Below are 5820 nucleotides of genomic sequence, written 5' to 3'. Positions count from 1 at the left end.
AGGAGACACAAAATGCTGGAGTAACTCAGCGGGACAAGCAGCATCTCTGGAGAGAAGGAATGGGTGACGTTTCCGGTCGAGACCCTTCTTCAGACTGAAGAAGGGTCTCGACCCGAAACGTCACCCACTCCATCCAGAGATGCTGCCTGTCCCGCTGAGTTACTCCAGCATTTTGTGTCTACCGATACTGTTCTATGTTCTAATTCAGCACTCTTACACAATCCTGATTTTTACTGATCACTTTACCATTTGCTGTTTTGCTTTCAGCTGACCAAGGCCCGAATCTCTCTGCCTCTCCAGAGCTAGCCACGCCTCTGTCCTAATTGTTCCAGTATAATTACAACACTGCCATCTGCTTGACAATGTAGAATATTGCCCCGTTAAATATCTCCCGGTTGCCAAACACTTTAACTCTCCTTGCCATTCCTATAATGGCTTTTCTGTCTTGGGCCTCCCCCACTGTCAGAGTGAGACCAAACGCAAATTGGAGGAACAGCACCTGATATTTTGCTTGGGCAGCTTACAACCCAGCGGTGTGAATATTGATTTCTCTAACATCAAGTAACCCTTGCATCCCTTCTCTCTGTCCCTCCCCCACTCTAGTCATCGTACTAGTTTCACTGTCATCCCGCTGAGTTTCACTGTTTGTATTACTCGTTATCACCTTCCCTAAGCCAACAATGGACCATTATGGGCTCCACTTTTTCTTGATCATCGTTGCTGGCTTTGATCTGTCTTTTTGCATATCTTTCATTAATTGTTCTCTGTACCTTTTCATATCTCTCGGTTCCTTCTCCCCTAGTTTAAAGCCACAATCACTGCTAGCTTCACAGCCTCAGGATCACTCTTCTCTGTTACGGTGGATCTCCATTACAACTCACGTTTCGCTTTTCAACGCTGCATTAGGGCAGCCACTCAAACTCATGAAGAAAATACCTCAGGAGGAGGGGACACAAGGAACTGCAAATGCTGGCATCTTGTGCACAACACAAAGTGTTGTGGTAACTCAGTGGGTCAGGTAGCCTCTCTGGAGGACATGGATGATGCTGCCTGGCACGTTGAGTTACTCCAGCACTTTGGGTTTCGCAGGAAAGACTTCCTGTACATGGTGGGTGCATGGAATGAGCTGCCAGAGGAGGTATTTGAGGCAGGCACTATACCAACATTTAAAAAACATTTGGACAGGTTCTGGGATAGGAAAGATTTAGAGGGATTTTGACCAAACGTGAGCAGGTGGAACTAGCGTAGATGGGCCATTGATCTTGGTCAGATTGGATAAGTTGGGCTGAAAGGTCTGTTTCTGCTCTATAACTCTCGTCTGAAGAAGGGGTCTCAACCCGAAACGTCTCCCATTCCTTCTCTCCAGAGATGCTGCCCATCCCGCTGAGTTCTCCAGCATTTTGTGTCTACCTTCGATTTAAACCAGCATCTGCAGTGCTTTCCCACACATTTTGTCCACTCCACTGCGAAGTCTCAAGGTATGCCTACTTTGAAGAAGTTCTCCTGCTCTCTCCGACGAGAGTTCAGCAAGAGTCTGAAGAAGGGTCTCGACCCGAAACATTACCCATTCCTTCTCTCCAGTTATGCTGCCCATCCTGCTGAGTTACTCCAGCATTTTGTGTCTACCTATGATTCTAAGACTGTTTCCTTTAGCCCAGAGGAGCAGGCAGAATGTAGTGATTTGCCTGCACTGCAGGCTTCCCCTAAAGGGCACGTAATCATATGTTGCACTCCTGTAGTATTATTTCTCACAAACACTCCCTTGACAACCCCCTGCTTGGAGTTCCTGATTGTAGCCCTGGAGGGTGCCCTTAAACAAAGCGCATGCTTCTTGTGGGCTCTGTTTTGTATCAGCCTGTCCAGGAAAGTCTCTCTACCCCCCCATGGGAGTACTCTTTTGTTGGAGCACACCCTGCAGCGGGAAGAGTGCTGCTTGATTTGTGATATGAACCTGGACGGTAAGTGCCTGAAGCTCAGGGAACTTATTTTAGATCAGCAGAGTCTGCTGGACAGAAATTGAGACTGGGAATCTCAACTATGCTGTACTGTGAACCTTGCAATTTAAATACCAGTTTTTATGGGACTTTCACAAACAGCATTTGGCTGATTCACTATGTTTTAAAATCCTTGAAAGATAGTAAAGCATTTTTTTGGACCAGCATCTCTTGACAGTGCAGCATTCAAACGGCGAGCCAGCCGAGACTTTTACGATCAAGTGGGAATCGAACTTGACCACCATTACCAACTCAGGCAGTCTGTGCCACAGCTAATACTGAAATGATGGTCTTGCAATTTCACAGCATTGTGATTTGGCTGTTGAGGTTTGCAGATTTTTAAAATTTTGGTACGAATATTGAGAGGAAATCTGGAATGTAAATGAACTCAGGGTAGTGTCAAGGAAGTGGTGTTACATAAGGTGAATGCCTCACTGACAGATTCCTGGAGTCTATCAGCAGCAAGAGAAAACAGAAAAGTATGAGTTGTTAAATTGTGATGTTAGATGCTAACTTTGATGTTTAACGATTAGTTATTGAATTTCCCACATTTTACAAGTAACATGTTATGATGGAGAATGTTTGCCACAATCAACAAAATATTAATGATAAATTAGAGGTTAACTGTTCAAATGGCAACACAAAAAATTGGTTGATGGTCATTATGAATGCAATGAGTTTAGTTTAGTTTATTGTCACATGTACCGAGGTACAGTGAAAATATTTTTCTTGCATGCTCTCCAGTCAGTGGGAAGACTATACACGATTACAATTGAGCCATCCTCAGTGTACAGATACAGGCTAAAGGGAATAAGTGAGCCAAAGGGCTTGTTTCCATACTGTTTCTCTGTGACTCCAGCAACTCAGGTTAGAATGAGGTTAAAATAAAAAAACACCCTGTGCAACTATATCACTATCTGAACAATATAAGTTTCTTTTGAATGTGTTAATGTCAATCTTATTGAATGGAAGTTGCTTGTGCGTGACTTTATTTTAACGTGGGGTAGATATTGCACATATGCTACCACAAGAGATTAATAGAGTGTGCCCTGGATCCAGAGGGAGGTGGTCCAAGATGTCTGGAAAACAGACTCCGCCACATGGATATTGTGCTTGCACATTGTTGGATGTGCACGTAGGCATGTCTCAGCTCGTTTCCATGTGCGCGCACACACACATACACATACACACACGCACACACTGCCCTCACTACACTACCTCATCTAGACCATGTTCCCCTTACCCACCCTACCTTTACCCCACTTACCCTCATCCTCCCCTCTTATGAATCAAACCCCTCTGCCACTGCACAGCCTTTCTTCCTCTGTGCATAGCTGGCCATACTCCCAGCAAATTCCTGCCTCGATTCCTAAACCCAGCCACAAAGGTCCCAGCCGCACTCCCTGTCTTCATTATTCATCTCAGCCACAAACCTGCCCCAGTCACATTCCTTGACTCCATTCCTTATCCCAGTCACATTCCCTGCCTCCAAGTCTCGCCCCAGCTACAGACCTGCCGTGTTCCCGGCTACACTCTGCTCACACACCTGACCTGCTCCCAGGCACACATCTGCCCACATGCTCGGCTGCAGAACGACACTCCTGTCCACATTCTCAGCTGCACACACATAGGCAGGTTCCTGACAGCACTATGTTTTGGCTGCACACCGGGCCTCGCCCCTGCTGCGACACCTGGCCACTTCCAGTAAAGCATGGGCTCAGGTGCACACCTTCTGTCTGTCACGTCTCTGCACCTGCCCGTGTTCCCGTTCTTGTGGTTTATGGTGGGCCTGGCTGTTTAATGAGAGTGGATGGCTATGGTAGTATGACTACCATAGATGGCCACCTTGCATCCTGGCAGTATAGGAATAGACCTACACCTTTGTGCTTTCCTGTTTCCATCTTGTGGCAGAAGAGTGCAGTTGCTGAATATGTTTATGGCATGGTGTCCCGAAAAGCAAAAAACTAAGCTAGTTTAAAGATACATCTTGGAAACAGGATCTTCAACCCAACATGTCCATACCGACCAACGATCACCTGTACTATCCTTCTCTCAGTCCGCCATAACCAACCTGATCTCCCTGTGGCTGAGCACTTCAACTCCCACTCCCACTCCCAGTCTGACCTTTCTGTCATGGGCCCCCTCCAGTGTCATAGTAAGGCCCACCGCAAATTGGAGGAACAGCACCTCATATTTCGCTTGGGCAGCTTACAGCCCAGTGGTGTGAACATTGACTTCTCTAACTTTAGATAACTACTCTGTCCCTCTCTTCCCCTCCCCTTCCCAGTTCTCCCACTGTCTTCCTGTCTCCACCTATATCCTTTCTTTGTCCCGCCCCCCCTGACATCAGTCTGAAGAAGGGTCTCGACCCGAAATGTCACCCATTCCTTCTCTCCAGAGATGCTGCCTGACCTGCTGAGTTACTCCAGCATTTTGTGATACCTGCGATTTGTACCAGCATCTGCAGTTATTTTCCTACACACTAGAGACAATTTACAGACGCCAATTAACCTACAAACCTCAATGGTTCAATTGTTATTTTTTGTCACGTCTGCACATTACAGTGAAATGCTTTTGCATAACCCAAAATGCACAAATGAACAGTCACCATATTTTGGCACTGTTTATCTTTACATCTTTGGAATGTGGAAGAACACCGGAGCATCTGAAGAAAACCTACGCAGTCACAGGGAGAACGTGCAAACTCTGCACAGACAATACCCGAGGTCACGATCGACCCAGGGTCTCTGGCATTGTGAGGCAGCAACCTTATCGCTGCGCTGCAGTACAGTTGACAACAAGCTTGTTATGGATTTATAAAATGAAAACAAAGAGTGACTCGGGTATATATAAATAGTAATATCACATTTCCCCTCACCTCCAACCCTCACACTGCCCCTCTTGGTTCTCACACATTACTGTGCAGTATCTTTCCACAATCCCACTTATATCCCTGTTACTGTCCATGATTCGCAGCTGTTCAGTTCAATTATCTTGATCCCAGAGCGACCCTTGCCAACAACAGCTGTTTAAGTATGATATAAAGGTTATAATCTTTCATGGAAACCTCAAAGTTGTCTTGTTCATGCAGAATTTAGTGTTTTTTAATAGTAGATTTGACCTTGAAATCATCCCATTTAATGTTAGTAACAAAGTCTATAACTGATTGGAAATTATTCAGTTTGCTGTCTGTGTGTAAGTTATGTTCTGTTCAAAATAACCAAAGCTTTTCCTTTCACGATCAGAAGATAAAATATAAATGAATATATCAATGTGTGTTTATCACAATGGCACAATTGACTTGCAAACCCTAAAAAGAAAAGCATTTGCATAGAGCATTAGAGCAATAGAAGCACTGTATCTACCATTGATACAAGTTAAGAACACTATAAAAAATGTTAACAGTGTTTCATAAAATAATCAGTATTCCTGCTGCATGAAGCTTCTACCAGTGGCAAACTTGTAGGTTTATTCCGAGGATACTGTTGCTACAATGTACAGGCCTCCCCCAGGTTACCCATGGTCAACTTATGGATACACTGTACACTGAATGAATATTTGTGAGACTGGATGGATGGATTTGTTGGCTGCTCTAGTAGGTCTGTGGTATGGGAAGGGAGCATTTCTGGGTGCCTTCTCTCCTCTAACAGCTACTCTACTGCTGCGCCACAGTGTTCCCAAAATGAACTAGTTTGTCTTGTCCCTCCAGGAGAAGAATGTTTGATGATCAAGATACCAGATCGGGACTAAAAGCCACAGTGTACTTGGAAGTAGTAATCCCCACTTTCCTGTACATTTCAGAGGCATGGATTACCTGGAGCAGACA

The sequence above is a fragment of the Rhinoraja longicauda genome, chromosome 25 (genome assembly GCF_053455715.1).
Source record: "Rhinoraja longicauda isolate Sanriku21f chromosome 25, sRhiLon1.1, whole genome shotgun sequence".
Lineage (NCBI taxonomy): Eukaryota > Metazoa > Chordata > Chondrichthyes > Rajiformes > Arhynchobatidae > Rhinoraja > Rhinoraja longicauda.
This window is presented reverse-complemented; position numbering follows the sequence as displayed.